This window comes from Symphalangus syndactylus, chromosome 16 (genome assembly GCF_028878055.3).
Source record: "Symphalangus syndactylus isolate Jambi chromosome 16, NHGRI_mSymSyn1-v2.1_pri, whole genome shotgun sequence".
In the NCBI taxonomy this organism is placed as follows: Eukaryota; Metazoa; Chordata; class Mammalia; order Primates; family Hylobatidae; genus Symphalangus; species Symphalangus syndactylus.
In genome coordinates this window covers 16,969,555-16,986,296 of record NC_072438.2, presented here as the reverse complement: position 1 = coordinate 16,986,296, position 16,742 = coordinate 16,969,555, and the positions used below count along the sequence as shown (strand labels likewise).

General features: G+C 47.4%; 1 long non-coding RNA gene across 1 annotated transcript in view; it reads left to right on the top strand.

Moving 5' to 3' along the window:
• The window catches only part of LOC129464502 (uncharacterized), a 61,239-nt gene extending 60,023 nt beyond the window's left edge, over positions 1-1,216 (top strand). The window contains exon 3 of the long non-coding RNA XR_008651617.1: positions 1,026-1,216. This is a non-coding gene — a long non-coding RNA (uncharacterized lncRNA). The remainder of the gene's footprint in view (positions 1-1,025) is intronic.
• The last annotated feature ends 15,526 nt before the right edge of the window (positions 1,217-16,742 follow it).

Sequence of the window (16,742 nt, the reverse complement as noted above, 5' to 3'; positions counted from 1 at the left end):
ACATGCAGAATAAACCAGCAGCTGAGAAGGAATCAAGTCAATGTCTCATCAATTCCTCTGACTCTCTAATGACAGGGTGGGAAAATAGCCTCCCATTACTTCTGCTTGTGCACCTGACTGAGCCCCCTCCAAATTCTACAAGAATCACTCACTCATTCATTGTCTCACGTGCTCATTCACTGTCAGTGACTCTGTGCCCAGACCTACGCAAGGCACTTGGGCAATAGAGAAATGATTCCAATGTGGTCCTTGTCCTCAAGGCCCTGCAGCCCTGCTGGGGTCGGGCATACACAGAGAAGCTGGCAAGGCTCAGTGGAGTTGGCGCTGGACTGGGGGAAGCAGAAGCATCCAGGGGCCTCTCTGGCCCCGCATGATAGAGGGAACTTGCAGCCGACATCCCCCGGGCTGGCAGAAATCTCTGCCCGTGCCCTTGAGATCAGAGCCCTCCATGTCCTCTCTTGTTTTAACAAGCAGGGAATTTCCGCATCTTCTACCACCTGGAAGCAAATTCCACCAGCCCCTCTTCTCGCCGCTCTTCCCTTCTCTTCCCGCAAACCCCTTCTGTCTTTCCTATCTGGTACTGAGGGCTGTGCGATGTTGGCTTTTTCCTGCAAATGACGATGTGAACCTTAGTTATGAGGGTATCCAAAGCCACTTTCTAAATTATCACAAATATCAACTTATCCCCTTATCTGCAGGGGATATGTTCCAAGACCCGCAGTGGATGCCTGAAACCTCAGATAGAATCAAACCCTAAATGCGCTATGTCTTTTCCTATATGCTCATACCTATGATAAAGTTTAATTTATAAATTAGGCAGGCATGATAAGAGATTGACAACATTAATAATAAAATAGAAAAATCATAACAATCTACTGTAATATAAGAACGATTATAACAATCTACTGTTATTATAACAATTTACTGTTATAACAATTATAGCAATCTATTATAATAAAAGTTATGTGAATATGGTCTCTCTCTCTTTCAAAATATCTTATTGCACTGTACTCATCTATTTCCAGAGCTCAGTTGATCGTGGATAACTGACACAAGGAAAGCAAAAGTGGGTGAGGGAGGCCTGCTGAATTGGGAAATTGTTAGACAACTTTCTGCAATGGCTGAACAGTGCTTGTCGTTTCAGCGCTGTACAAGAATATTAACTGATGTGGAAAGCTGTCCATTATAATAAAGTTCAAAAAGAACTTGCAGAATACAAGATGCATTAAGATCCCATTTGGTGTAAATATTGGAAATGTACGCATCAGTGTCTAAGCGTTGGGATTCAGGAGGTTTTCCTTTTCTCCCAGCTCATCGGTGGTATTCTCTATTTCTCTAAGAACAGGTATTGTGTAAAACAAAAACATTTGCATTTACTACGGTCCCTCCCTGCTTTCTACCAAGTCTGTGTTACTGGGCACAGAGATGGTCCTGGAAGAAAAGAGATCTTACGAAGGAATGGGCCTGTTCCAGGAGCTGGGAATTTGATTGTTTGCCCTTTTGCCCCACAGTGATCCCTCCAGGTCCCCAGGTCGGGTTGAGAGCCCTGTCACAACAACCTTCGGATGTGGTCCACGCCCATGTCACGCAGTAGAGGGTTCATCTGTAAAGTAGAAATAATCGCCTCCACTCTCCCTGTTGGAAATTGAATGGCTTTATGCACATAAAGCACCCAGCCCGAGGCCTGGTACACACTGAGTGCTCAGTAAAAGCCCAGCCATGGGCACCCTACCTTGTGCTCTTCTCTCAGCTGTCCTTGTGCTTCTCTGCTTCCATTCCTTATTCCTCCTCACTCCGTCTTTTCTCACCTTCCGTCTCTAGTCCTTACTCCCATAATCCCTTCTTTGTTTTGCTGTCTCAGCAGGACAGGAGCAATCCTTGTTGTCAAGACCAAGTGTTTTTCCAATGGTGTTAGCTCATCGAAGCCTCCTAACCTTGCAGTCAAATCAATGGTGTCACGCCCATTTTACAGGAAAGGAAACTGAGGCCCTGCATGATGCACTGTCCATTGGGATTTGTTTTGGATGGCTGTCTCAAGTCTCCAACGATCCTGTAAGCACTAAGGGTAAAGACTGCATCCCCTTCACCCTCTGTATCCCACACCCCCTACTCTGCACCCATCTTGTGAAGCCACAAGAGGTGGGGCCTGGGTGAGCAGGAAGGATCTAGTATGACGGTGGTGGTGAAAGGATTATGCCACAGTGTAGAAAGAGTAGTTAGATTTAGAACTCTTACTTCCTGTTCGGGTGGCCTCAAGCCAGTAACTAACGTCTCTAAGCCCAGTTTCCCCATCTGTAAACCAGAGATAATAACAGTCCCCACCCTCCATGGGCCACTGTGATGATTAAACGAGAAACGCACATAAAACTCCTAACAGGAGAACCGGGTGGGCCATGTGTATGCAGTCAGGTCAGCCGGGTGGCGCAGTGCTCTGGACTGGAGGCGGGGCGGGGTCTTCAGCTTCCTCACCTGGGGCAATGACTCTGCCCCAGCCTTACCAGCCTGGTGTTCTGGGTGCTACAGGAGTGGGGGCGGCACTCAACTGAGGGTTGGGGGCTTCGCAGCAAATTCATTTCCACCCTCCCAGACCATCCCCTGCCCCCTTTCTTACCAGGACTCTTGAAAACCCGGTCGCATTTTCCCTTTGCTCTTGATGAACCAATAACCTTGAACATCTGAAAATAAAACGTCTACGGCCCCCACAGGCTCTGCAGACATTATAAAACATCAAATTAGATGGAAAGTTGCCCGGGGTCCCTGTAAATGAAAATTACTCTTTTATATAGGGGGAAAAATGACCCTTATAATCGCAACAAACAATTCTGAGCTCTTCCTTTTATTAGCTGGCTCACATGGCAAGCAGTATGTTCTCATTCCACCGCTTTGGCCCCAACCCATGTTTTTACCACATTTTGCTCTGCACATTTTCACAGCATTGTAACATGAAAATGAGGTTCTGCCCTTGTCTTGAGTTCCTGTTGGAAGGGGATGTTTTGCCTCTGGAAAGTTTTAGCTTCCTGATGGGTGCTGGCTGGATCCAGGCTTGGCGTAGGGTGGTGAAAGAGCACTGGATAGGGGGTTAGATGACTAAGCCTGCTGTGTGACTTCCGGCTGGTTGCTTAACATCTCTGGGCTGCACTTTCTTCCTCCATGATAGAAGAGGGCTGGATTGGGTTAGGGATGGCACAGTCAATGCCTCTAGGTGCCAGCAAGGTGATGTCCATGTGTGATGGCCCTGTGTAAAACACCCTTGACCTCCATGCGGTCAAGCCAGGGCTTGTGGCCTCCCATTCATGTCCACATCCCGACATAAAAACTTAGGCATTTTTTTTTTCTTTTTTCCTTCAGAACCTCACAAGAATATTTTGGAAACAAGACAAAGCGGGAAGATGCTGTTGGCTGTAGCTCAGAGCTTCTCAACACAGGGCTGATTTCGGCCCTGATTTGGCCATGTCTGGGGCGTTTTGGGCTGTCATGACTGGGCCATCATCTGGTGATGCTGCTGACATCCTGTGTGTGGAGGCCGGGGCTGTGACTAAACACCCCACAGTGCACAGCCCTGCCACCCACACAGGACTAGGTGGCCCCAAACACCCCCAGTGCCCAAGGCTGAGAGCCCTGCAGCAGGGCGGGGTTGGGTTGGATTTGGGAGCAGAGACTGACCGGCCTGGGTGGATCCCTGCAACTGGCTTGACACCCTGTGATGCAAAGCAGTGCCCATGGAGCCTTGGACCACTGGCTGTCAGTCACATGAGTCAGCAGGGCCCGAGCACAGCTTCCACACTCTCTGGCTGTGATGGGCCTACAGACTGACCTCTGTCAGGGGCTGGAAACCTCAGACGCCTGCCACCAAGCCCCAGGCGGAGCCTAAAGATTTGTCAGGGTTGGGGGTGGGGGACCAAAGCTACTGGTTAAGTGTTGAGGAGTGAGGAAGCCACAGTGACTAAGCCTGGGTGCCGTGGGCTGATCCCGATGAAGCCCAGCCAGTCTCTCCTCCACAGTTTTGACACAGTTAGAAAAACTTTCTCTTGTTTAACTGGAAACAGCCACCCACACTCACCCTCTCACATACCGGTTGCCTTCTTGCACATCATAGGAAACAAACTGACCTTTTAAAAAATCACAAGTGAAATATAAGGAAACAGCGTGAGCGGAGGCGTTAGGGGTCTTGGATTCGGCCCGCTGGGCAGGAGTGAGCGGGAGTGAGATACGTGAGGCTGTGTGAGTCCATCCCGCCTCCACTCTCTGTGCTCCCGTCTGTGGAATGGGGCAGTGGACACGGGCTCCTCAAGCCTGCTGGCTCTCTCAGTTTACGTCTCTCCTGATGGGAGTGGGAATCCGGGCAGGGGCGGGCGGCTGCTTCTCAGGGCCTTCTCACGGCTCCCTTCACGGCTCCCTTCTCGGGACATTTCATTCACAGATTTGTGAATCTGCGGTTTTGGGAGGATGCCTAAAGGTCACCTTGTCCAACCTCAAATGCAGATATGCCCTCTACTTTCTTCCCAAGAGGTAACATTGTCTCTCCTTGGTGGCTCCTGGGATGAGGGGCTTACTCCTATGCCCAGGCCAGCCAATTTCATTCCTGGACACCCCTGGACAGCTCTGGCTTCTGTGTGTGCTTTTTTTTTTTTGAGACAGATTCCAGCCTCGCTCTGTTGCCCAGGCTGGAGCGCAGTGCAACACCGCTCACTGCAGCCTCGTCCTGCAGACTCAAGCGATCCTCCCGCCTCAGCTGGGATTACAGGCATGTGTCACCACACCTGACTAATTTTTGTATTTTTAGTAGAGACAGAGTTTTGCCATGCTGCCCAAGCTAGTCTTGAACTCCTGGACGCAAGAGATCCTCCTGCCTCAGCCTCCCAAAGTGCTGGGATTATGAGTGTGTGCCACTGTGCCTGGCCTCCATGTGTGCTCTTAATTCTACTTTTTGGCACCAACTGGAACAAAGCTAATAATCACCTCCAGCCCCAGATGGAAGCAAGGCACACAACCACAGAGCTCTTGGGTATTTATTTATTTATTTATTTATTTTTTGAGATGGAGTCTCGCTCTGTTGTCCAGGCTGGAGTGCAGTGGCGCGATCTCGGCTCGCTGCAAGCTTCGCCTCCCGGGTTCACGCAATTCTCCTGCCTCAGCCTCCTGAGTAGCTGGGACTACAGGTGCCCGCCACCACGCCCGGCTAATCTTTTGTATATTTAGTAGAGACAGGGTTTCACCGTGTTAGCCAGGATGGTCTCGATCTCCTAACCTCGTGATCCTCCCGCCTTGGCCTCCCAAAGTGCTGGGATTACAGGCGTGTGCCACCGCGCCTGGCCAGCTCTTGGGTATTTTATCTGCTCCGAGTCTTCCTAATTTTGGGGTGAGCACCCCGAGATTCTTCATCTGATGCTCCTAGTGGCTATTCGGGTGTGTGTTTGGGGGTCCCTTCTCTTGGCACATACGTCAGTGTTCACTCTGGGTTGGACTGCATGCTGGGACAGGTGCCCTGAGCTGTATCCAGGGGGCATCACCTCCCATATTCTGGCCGCTCTACTCCTATTGATGTGATCCAGTACCACCAGAGCATTTACAACAATATTAGCAAGGCCCTGTTAATTATTTTTAAGTGGGAATAACACAGGTTTTCTATGATCTTGAATCATATTTGTGGCTAACAATCCAAAAAACCATGGGGAAATGCCAGAAGAAAAAAGTGATTTAGGGACACAGGAGGTAGATTCCATTCCACTCATCCAGGTCATGGCCATATAAGATCCAGGAATCATGCCTGTCACTCCCCTGCCCTTCTACTGATTGTTCTGGCCCATGGGCTTCCCATCCCCCACCTGCCACCTCATCTTCAGCTCCCCTGCTGCTGCCTCCCACAGCCCATGGGCTCTCAGCTGGACTAGTGCAGCAGCCTCTTGGGGGGCTCCCTGGATCCTCCAGCCTCCACACAGCAGCCAGAGCAACCTTTCTGGAACACAAGAATGCTCACTCACCTCCCTGGCTTCAAACCCTATGAGGCATAATCATAACAAGCTCCATCTGCTTACGACCCACAGACCTAAAATCACTTATCTCCCTGCCCAACCCCAACCTACCGCCACATGGTCTATACATTAAGCCCCAAGTTGTTGTTGTTGTTGTTGTTGTTGTTGTTGTTTGAGACGGAGTCTCACTTTCTTGCTAGGCTGGAGTGCAGTGGTGTGATTTCAGCTCACTGCAACCTCCGCCTCCTGAGTTCAAGCGATTGTCCTGCCTCAGCCTCCCGAGTAGCTGGGACTACAGGCACATGCCACCATGCCCAGCTAATTTTTTGTATTTTTAGTAGAGACAGGGTTTCATCGTGTTAGCCAGGATGGTCTCCATCTCCTGACCTCGTGATCCGCCTGCCTCGGCCTCCCAAAGTGCTGAGATTACAGGTGTGAGCCACTGCGCCCAGCCTACCCAAGCTTTTTAATGCAGAGCTTGCTTTTAATGCGAAGTCGTGTGCCAAGTGGCCACCTGCCTTCCTCCTCCTTTTCTCTCCTGGGTCCCTGGACTCCCACACCCTTGGTGACCCTGCTCCCTTTCTGTGCACCTTTCTGTGACTTCTACACTTGCTGCTTCCTGGCTTGGACATCGCTTCACCTGGGAAAACTCCTATTTATTTCGAATCCCAGTTTCTATGTCCCCCTGCCTGCCCCCACCCCCCAAGAGCCTTGCTGAGTTTAGGAAACTATGAGAAAGGGATTTCTGTGCCCCACAGCAGTGAGGACACCTGCTCTTGGTCATTTTATATTCGATGTTAGCTCAGAGAAACAATACTAGGAGATAACATTTGCCAACCCCCCCCTCCAAGATTCACTCGCTGATACTAATCCAAACTTGTTCAGTCACGTGTTTGTTTGTTTAATTAACAAATATTTATCGAGCACCTGCAATAAGTTATGTACTATAATAGATGCTAGGGCACAGTCAGGGATGAAACAGACAGAAGTCCTTGTCTCCATGGAGCTGACATTCTGGTTGGGGGAGGCAGCCATTAGGTGAAATGAATAAGTAAACTGTAGACTGTAATAGCAACAGGTGTGGCGGAGAAGAATGAAGTGGCGATGGAGTTGTCAGGTGAGAGCTGCAATTTGAAATTGAAAGTCCGGGGAGGATACATAGGGAAAACCTGAAGCTGAGGACGTCAGGTGAGCTGCTACCTGGGGGCAGTGCGCTCCCAGGGAAGGCTGGTATGTTCCAGGACAGGCATCTGGGCGCTGTGTGGCTGCACTGTGGTAGGCTGAGGAGAGGTAGGTCCTGAGATCTGAGAGGTGACGGCCCAAATCCTGTAGGATCCCAGAGGCCATAGCTGGGACTCGGGTTTTCCTCCAGGTGGGCTGGAAAGCACTGGAGGGTGGTGGACAGAGGATGGTGTGGTCGGATTGCAGTGGGATTCCGTGCATCCCCTGGCTGCCGTGTGCATAAGGAACAGTGCGGGGCAAGGCGGGAGCCGGGAGAACAGGGACAGAGGCTGGAGGCTTGGTCCAGGCTGGGGGCAGTGGGAACAGCGAGCAGGGGCTGGATCTGGGACATAGTCATGGTGATCAGCTGCTGCAAGGAAGTCATTTTATTTTTAGCCCAGTTATAACGATGAATGAAGTAGGGATGCAGAAAGGTTAAGGTCACATTGCTAAAAGGCGCTATGTGTGGCGCCCACCCAACCCATGCACCTGTCCCTCTCCAGGAGTGAGTTTCCCATGGGCAGGCATGTGCCCCTCACTGGGCACAGTGGGTCCTGACACGCAGTGGGAACTCAGCGCTGTTAAATGTGGATTTCACTGAGCCCCACAGGGGGCCCTTTAGGACCTCGGCTCGAGGTCATTCTGGCCAAAGGCCGCTAGAGGGCAGCGGTGCTTTTCCCTCTGCATGAAGTTTGGGACAACGTCCGCAGTCAGCTTGGTCTGGTCCCAGGTCACCACTGAGGGCCTTGCAACTTAAGGAGCAGGAACACGATCGATGAGCACCACCAACCCCAACCCCTTGCCCAAGCCAGAGGAAAGGAACTCGTTCGAGGACCCAGGAGGGAGGCTGGACAGGGCCGTGGAGAACCACAGCATGATCCCCTCCTGAACCCCCGACTTACACCTGGGAAAGCAGGCAGAGAAGGAGGAAGGGATTTGCCAAGGTTACCCCCGGGACTCGCTGCTAGACCCACACCAGCCCTTCTCCCAGGAGACCTTTCTTGTGACCCCAGGGACTTCCGTCAGCACAGCTGACCCTGGAAGGCTGTGGGGTTGGGTGTGCTGGGTGCACCAGGTTAGATCAGTGTCCTGAGAAGATCCCTCTGGGTGGTGGAGAGGTGGGTGCAGGGGCCCAGAACAGTCGGAGAGGAACCCGGCTGAAGTAGCCTGCTGGCAGGTCCTGGCCTGCATTTTATGCCCAGACTGGAGGGCAATAATTGTGAAAGGCAAACAATGTTAAGTTTCTCAGCTTCAGTTATTGGTGGCATTAACGAGCATAGATCGATTTTTAAGAATCTACATACCACTGCAACTTGACCTTGGAGAATCGTTAATCACTTTAGAAATGCACATAGAGAGGTCACACTGATGCTTTGTGTAAAAAATCCCCGCCTAAATAGTTCACAGAGAACCTCATTTGCAAGTGTAAATCTGTTTATAATTAATCACTTTTGGCAAGGCTCCCCCTCCACAGCCTGGCTGGCTTCGGGGGCTCTGGCTTTTGCTGTCCATGCTCGATGTATCCAGGCCAAGCTTTCCCTCTTGCCCTGAGCTATACCACATTTTCCCTGACCCTTTTCCTGAGAGGCGATGCCTGTCCAGGCCCTGCTCAGGCTCCTTGATCTGTCTGCCGCCAGCCTTGTCTCCCTGCTTCCTGGGGGCACCCTCCTGAGGACAGTTGCTACCATCGGTGGTGAGCCATTGGTGTGTGCCAGCCTCTTCTCCGAATGTTCTCCATGAAATAACTTACATGGCTCTTCACACAACTCTATCCAGTAGGTATTATTATTAACCCCATTTTACAGATGTGGAAACTGAAGCCAAGAGATGCTTCGAGGAGTCAGCATCAGGATTTAAACCCAGACTTCTGGTTCAATTTAAACCCAGTCTTCTGGAATTTTTTGTTTGTTTATTTTATTTTATTTTATTTTATTTTACTTTAAGGTCTGAGAGACATGTGCAATATGTGCAGGTTTTTTACATAGGTATACGTGTGCCATGGTGGTTTGCTGCACCTATCAACCTGTCACCTAGGTTTTAAGCCCTGCATGCATTAGCTATTTGTCCTAATGCTCTCTTTCTCCTTGCTCCCCAACCCCTGACAGGCCCCAGGCCCCGGTGTGTGATGTTCCCCTCCCTGTGTCCATGTGTTCTCATTGTTCAACTCCCACTTGTGAGTGAGAACATGTGGTGTTCGGTTTTCTGTTCCTGTGTTAGTTTGCTGAGGGTAATGGCTTCCAGCTTCATCAATGTCCCTGCAAAGGACATGATCTCATTCTTTTTTATGTCTGTGTAGTATTCCATGGTGTATATGTGCCACATTTTCTTTATCCAGTCTATTATTAATGGGCATCCAGTCTATTATTGATGAGCCCTTTAGGACCTTGGCCCAAGGTCATTCTGGCCAAAGGCCGCTAGAGGGCAGCGGTGCTTTTCCCTCTGCATGAAGTTTGGGACAACGTCCGCAGTCAGCCTCGTCTGGTCCCAGGTCACCACTGAGGGCCTTGCAACAACAGAAACTAGCATCAGGACCCAAGTCTTCGCTATTGAAAATAGTACTGCAATAAACATACGTGTGCATGTGTCTTTATAGTAGAATGATTTATAATCCTTTGGGTATATATCAAGTAGTGGGATTGCTGGGCCAAATGGTATTTCTGGTTCTAGATCCTTGAGGAATCACCACACTGTCTTCCACAACGGTTGAACTAGTTTACACTCCCACAAGCAGTGTAAAAGTGTTCCTATTTCTCCACAGCCTCAACAGCAGCTATTGTTTCCTGACTTTTTAATAATCGCCATTCTGACTGGCTTGAGATGGTATCTCATTGTGGTTTTGATTTGCATTTCTCAGTGATGATGAGCTTTTCTTCATATTTTTTCTTGGTCACATAAATATCTTCTTTTGAGAAGTGCCTGCTCATATCCTTTGCCCACATTTTGATTTTTTTTTCTTGTGAATTTGTTTAAGTTCCTTGTAGACTCTGGATATTAGACCTTTGTCAGATGGGCAGATTGCAAACTTTTTCTCCCATTCTGCAGGTTGCCTCTTCACTCTGATGCTAGTTTCTGTTGCTGTCCAGAAGCTCTTTAGTTTAATTAGATCCCATTTGTCAATTTTGGCTTTTGCTGCAATTGCTTTTGGTGTTTTAGTCATGAAGTCTTTGCCCATGTCTATGTCCTGAATGGTATTGCCTAGGTTTTCTTCAAGGTTTTTATGATTTTTAGTTTTACATTTAAGTCCTTAACCCATCTCAAGTTAATTTTTATATAGGGTGTAAGGAAGGGGTCCAGTTTCAGTTTTCTGCATATGGCTAGCCAGTTTTCCCAGCACCATTTATTAAATAGGGAATCCTTTCCCCATTGCTTGTTTTAGTCAGGTTTGTTGAAGATCAGATGCTTGTAGATGTGAGGTGTTATTTCTGAGGTATCTTATTCTGTTTCATTGGTCTATATGACTGTTTTGGTACCAATACCACACTGTTTTTATTACTGTAGCCTTGTAGTATAGTTTGAAGTCAGGTAGTGTGATGCTTCCAGCTTTGTTCTTTTTGCTTAGGATTGTCTTGGCTATATAGGCTCTTTTTGGGTTCCATATGAAATTTAAAGTAGTTTTTTCTAATTCTGTGAAGAAAGTTGATAGCTTGAAGGGAATAGCATTGAATCTATAAGTTACTTTGGGCAGTATGGCCATTTTCATGATATTGATTCTTCCTATCCACAAGCATGGAATTTTTTTTCCATTTGTTTGTGTCCTCTCATTTCCTTGAGCAGTGGTTTGTAGTTTTCCTTGAAGAGGTCCTTCACATCCCTTGTAAGTTGTATTCCTAGACATTTTATTCTATTTGTAGCAATTGTGAATGGGAGTTCACTCATGATTTGGCTCCCTGTTTGTCTATTATTGGTGTATAGGAATGCTTGTGATTTTTGCACATTGATTTTGTATCCTGAGACTTTGCTGAAGTTGTTTATCAGCTTAAGCAGTTTTGGGGCGGCGACAATGGGGTTTTCTAAATACAGAATCATGCCATCTGCAAACAGACGATTTGACTTCCTCTCTTCCTATTTGAATACCCTTTATTTCTTTCTCTTGCCTGATTGCCCTGGCCAGAACTTCCAATACTATGTTGAATAGGAGTGGTGAGAGAAGGCATCCTTATGCCAGTTTTCAAAGGGAATGCTTCCAGCTTTGGCCTATTCAGTATGATATTGGCTATGGGTTTGTCATAAATAGGTCTTATTATTTTGAGATATGCTCCATCAGTGCCTAGTTTATTGAGAGTTTTTAAAATGAAGAAACATTGAATTTTATTGAAGACCTTTTCTGCATCTGTTGAGATAATCATGTGCTTTTTGTCATTGGTTCTGTTTATCTGATGGATTACGTTTATTGATTTGCATATGGTGAACCAGCCTTGCATCCCAGGGATGAAGCTGACTTGATTGTAGTGGATAAGCTTTTTGATGTGCTGCTGGATTTGGTTTGCCAGTATTTTATTGAGGATTTTTGCGTCGATGTTCATCAGGGATATTGGCCTGAAGTTTTCTTTTTTTGTTGTGTCTCTTCCCAGTTTTGGTATCAGGATGATGCTGGCCTCATAAAATGAGTTAGGGAGGATTCCCTCTTTTTTGATTGTTTGGAATAGTTTCAGAAGGAATGGTACCAGCTCCTCTTTGTAGCTGTGGTAGAATTTGGCTGTGAATCCATCTGGTTCTGGGCTTTCTTTGGTTGGTAGGCTATTAATCACTGCCTGAATTTCAGAACTTGTTATTGGTCTGTTCGGGGATTCTACTTCTTCCTGGTTTAGTCTTGGGGGGGGTGTATGTGTCCAGAAATGTATCCCTTTTTTCTATATTTTCTAGTTTATTTGTGTAGAGGTGTTTATAGAATTCTCTGGTGGTAGTTTGTATTTCTGTGGGATCAGTGGTGATATCCCCTTTATCATTTTTATTGTGTCTATATGATTCTTCTCTCTCTATTTATTAGTCTAGCTACCAGTTTATTTTGTTAATTAAAAAGAACCAGTTCCTGGATTCGTTGATTTTTTGAAGGGTTTTTTGTGTCACTATCTCCCCCAGTTCTGCTCTGATCTTAGTTATTTCTTGTCTTTCTGCTAGCTTTTGAATTTGTTTGCTCTTGCTTCTCTAGTTATTTTAATTGTGATGTTAGGGTGTCAGTTTCAGATCTTTCCAGTTTTCTGACGTGGGCATTAATTCTATAAATTTCCCTCTTAACACTGTGTTAGCTGTGTCCCAGAGATTCTGGTACATTGTCTCTTTGTTCCCATTGGTTTCAAAGAACTTATTTATTTCTGCCTTAATTCCATTATTTACCCAACTGTAATTCAGGAGCAGGTTGTTCAATTTCCATGTAGTTGTGCAGTTTTGAGTGAGTTTGTTAATCCTGAGTTCTAATGTCATTGCACTGTGGTCTGAGAAACTGTTTGTTATGATTTTCATTCTTTTGCATTTGTTGAGGAGTGTTTTACTTCCAAGTATATGGTCAATTTTAGAATAAGTGCTACATGGTGCTGAGACTGTATATGCTGTTGATTTAGGGTAGAAAATTCTGGAGATGTCTATTAGATCCACTTGATCCAGAGCTGAGTTCGAGTCCTGAATATCCTTGTTAATTTTCTGTCTCATTGATCTGTCTAGTATAGACAGTGGGGTGTTAAAGTCTCCCACTATTATTGTGTAAGAGCCTAAGTCTCTTTGTAGGTTTCAAAGAACTTGTTTTATGAATCTGTGTGTTCCTGTATTTGGTGCATATATATTTAGGATAGTTAGCTCTTCTCTTGTTGCATTGATCCCTTTACCATTATGTAATGCCCTTCTTTGTCGTGTTTGATCTTTGTTGGTTTAAAGCCTCTTTTATCAGAGACTAGGATTACAACTCCTGCTTTTTTTGCTTCCCATTTGCTTGGTAAATATTCCCCCATTCCTTTATTTTGAGCCTATGTGTGTCTTTGCATGTGTGATAGGTCTCCCAAATACAGCACACCCATGTATCTTGACTCTATTCAATTTGCCAGTCTGTGTCTTTTAACTGGGGCAGTTAGCCCATTTACATTTAAGGTTAGTATTTCTATGCGTGAATTTGATCCTGTCATCATGATGCTAGCTGGTTATTTTGCACATTAGTTGATGCAGTTTCTTCAGAGTATCGTTGGTCTTTATATTTTGATGTGTTTTTGCAGTGGCTGGTACTGGTCTTTCCTTTCCATATTTAGTACTTCCTTCAGGATCTCTTGCAAGGCAGGGCTGGTGGTGACAAAATCCATCAGCATTTGCTTGTCTGGAAAGAATTTTATTTTTCCTTTGCTTATGAAGCTTAGTTTGGCTGGATATGAAATTCTGGGTTGAAAACTCTTTAAGAATGTTGAATATTGGCCCCCACTCTCTTCTGGCTTGTAGGGTTTCTTCATAGAGATCCACTGTTAGTCTGATGAGCTTCCCTTTGTAGGTGACCTGACCTTTCTCCCTGACTGCCCTTAACATTTTTGCCTTTATTTCAACCTTGGAGAATCTGATGATTATGTGTCTTGGGGTTGATCCTCTCATGGATTATGTTAGTAGTGTTCTCTGTATTTCTTGAATTTGAATGTTGGCCTGCTTTGCTAGGTTGGGGGAGTTCTCCCGGATGATATCCTGAAGTGTGTTTTCCAACTTGGTTCCATTCTCCCCATCACTGTTAGGTACACCAGTCAATTGTAGGTTTGGTCTTTTCACATAGTCCCATATTTCTTGGAGGGTTTGCTTGTTCCTGTTCATTCTCTTTTTCTCTAATCTTGTCTTCACCCCTTATTTCAGCAAGGTGGTCTTCAATCTCTGATATCCTTTCTTCCACTTGATTGATTCAGCTATTGATACTTGTTTATGCTTCAAGAAGTTCTCATGCTGAGAAAACTCTCAGCTCCATCAGGTCATCTGGTTATTCTAGTTAGCAGTTCTGTAACATTTTATCAAGGTGCTTAGCTCCTTTGCATTGGGTTAGAACATGCTCCTTTAGCTCAGAGGAGTTCATTATTACCCACCTTCTGAAGTCTACTTCTGTCAATTCATCAATCTCACTCTCTGTCCAGTTTTGCGCCCCAGCTGGAGAGGAGTTGCGATCATTTGGAGGAGAAGAGGCATTCTGGCTTTTGGAATTTTCAGCTTTTTTGCACTGGTTTTTCCTCATCATGGATTTATCTACCTTTGATCTTGGAGGCTGATGACCTTTGGATGGGGTTTTTATGTGTGAATCTTTTTTGTTAGTGTTGTCGTTGGTGCTTTCTTTTGTTAGTTTTTCTTCTAATGGTCAGGCCCCTCTTCTGCAGGTCTGCTGCAGTTTGCTGGAGGTCCACTCCAGACCCTGTTCACCTGGATATCACCAATGGCAGCTGCAAAACCACAAAGATTGCTGCCTGCTCCTTCCTCTGGAAGCTTTGTCCCAGAGGGGCACCAGCCTGATGCCAGCTGGAGCTCTCCTGTATGAGGTGTCTCTCAACCCCTGCTGGGAGGTGTCTCCCAGTCAGGAGGCACGGGGGTCAGGGACCCACTCGAGGAGGCAGGAGGCAATCTGACCTTAGCAGAGCTGGGGCGCTGCGCTGGGAGAATCCCTGTTGGCAGGATCAGCTGCTCTCTTCAGAGCCAGCAGACAGGAAAGATTAAGTCCGCTGAAGCTGTGTCCGCAGCTGCCCATCCCCAGGGAGTTCTGTCCCAGGGAGATGGGGGTTTTATCTATAAGTCCCTGAATGGGGCTGCTGCCTTTCTTCCAGAGATGCCCTGCCCAGTGAGGAAGAATCTAAAGAAGCAGTCTGACCACAGCCGCTTTGACATGCTAGGGTGAATTCCACCCAGTTCAAACCTCCCAGTCTCCTTAGCAAGGAGTGCATCTTCTTAGTCTGGATGCTGTCCTGTGCCTGGCACTAAGCCATGTGATAGCCCTCGGGCTGGCTTACACAGCCACGCAGTCCATCTCCTATGCCCTTCCTGCCCCTCTTTTGTTTGTCTGGCAATTCAAGGTGTCTTCTTCTGTCCTCCCTTCCAGGAAGTCTTTCTGCATCAGGCCCCTTGTTGGTAACTGTGGGGAGTTCTGTGCTCACGGTTCATCCAATCGAGGAAGACTGCTTTCCACACTGCTCTCTACAGAATGGCTGCGTCCCTTCACCAGGCCCACCGCAGGCCTTCTCTCCACTTTGTGAGGCCTGACATGTGCCCACTTTTTGATACCACTGTCCCCTATGTGATACCAGTGCACAGTCAATGGGTTTGTCCCATTTTTTGTTTTTGTTTTTTTGTCTTTTGACCAAGAAGCAGCCAGTAGGTTGGAAGACTTCAGGGTCAAAACAATCCTCACTCCATGCAGCTGGACGCCTCCTGTGGAACCCCGTGAAGTATCCCCAGCTCCCCTCTGCCTGCCGCCCCAGCCACCCACCCACCTAGGGGTGGTAGAATTTAACCATCTCACTCCCAAAACACAGGACACAAGAGAACTTTGTAAAATAATCTTTGAAAACATGGAGGCAGGGCCAGGCGCAGTGGCTCACATCTGTAATCCCAACACTTTGGGAGGCCGAGGCAGGCAGATCGCTTGAGGCCAGGAGTTTGAGACCAGCCTGGCCAACATAGCAAAACGCTATCTCTCTAAAAACATAAAAATTAGCCGGGTGTGGTGGCACACACCTGTAATCCAGCTATTCGGGAGGTGAAGGCACGAGAATTGCTTGAACTCAGGAGGCAGAGGTTGCAGTGAGCCAAGATTGTGCCACTGCACTCCAGCCTGGGCAACAGAGTGAGACTCTGTCTCAAAACAAGAAAAGAAAAGAAAACATGGAGGCCAGAGGGAGTAGGGTTATTCTATAGCTGAGAGGCCAAGGCGCTTGGTGGGAAGAGCCTTGCGTTCAAACTAGAGGAACTGGTCCAAAGCCTGCTTCTGCCAGACACCTGTGCCTTCAGGTGAGCCACATCACTGTCTAAAAATCCCATTTCATTGTAATCTTTAGGATGGGAGATATCCACTGTATTCTGAACAGATCTTTCATTCATTTTGCGTTTGGAACACAAGGTGTATCATCAGCCACCATGTCTGTCCATGTTCTGTAAACTGCAGAGCATTAGAGAAAAAATAGAGGTGCAGTGAAGATAGAGGTGGCCCACAGGTCTGCTGGAATGGGGAGGGGTGGTGGCTTCTTCCTCTAATGCATACCCGCTCTGAAGGGGAAACTTATTCCTCGGGCCCAGTCTCTTTCGAGGAAGCACCACCTGTGGCCAGAGATAGGCAGAAGCTATAAATCCATTTTACAGAGGTCACTCAGACAACAAGTGTGGCTTTATGACATCTGGGCTCCCCCTCCTAAGCCAGGCTGCAGTGCAAGAGAGGCCAGGCCAGATGTGAGAAGCTTATCAGCGATTTCAGGTGGTCTGCAACACTGATAAGAGGCTGACGACACCACAGGGGCTGGCAGTGGGGAGCCATAGGGGGCCGGGGAGTGAGCTGAGGCCGTGCTGGCCGGGGTCTCAGCTCAGCAGGCCAACAGGAGTGGAGGGCGTCCTCTCCCTGGT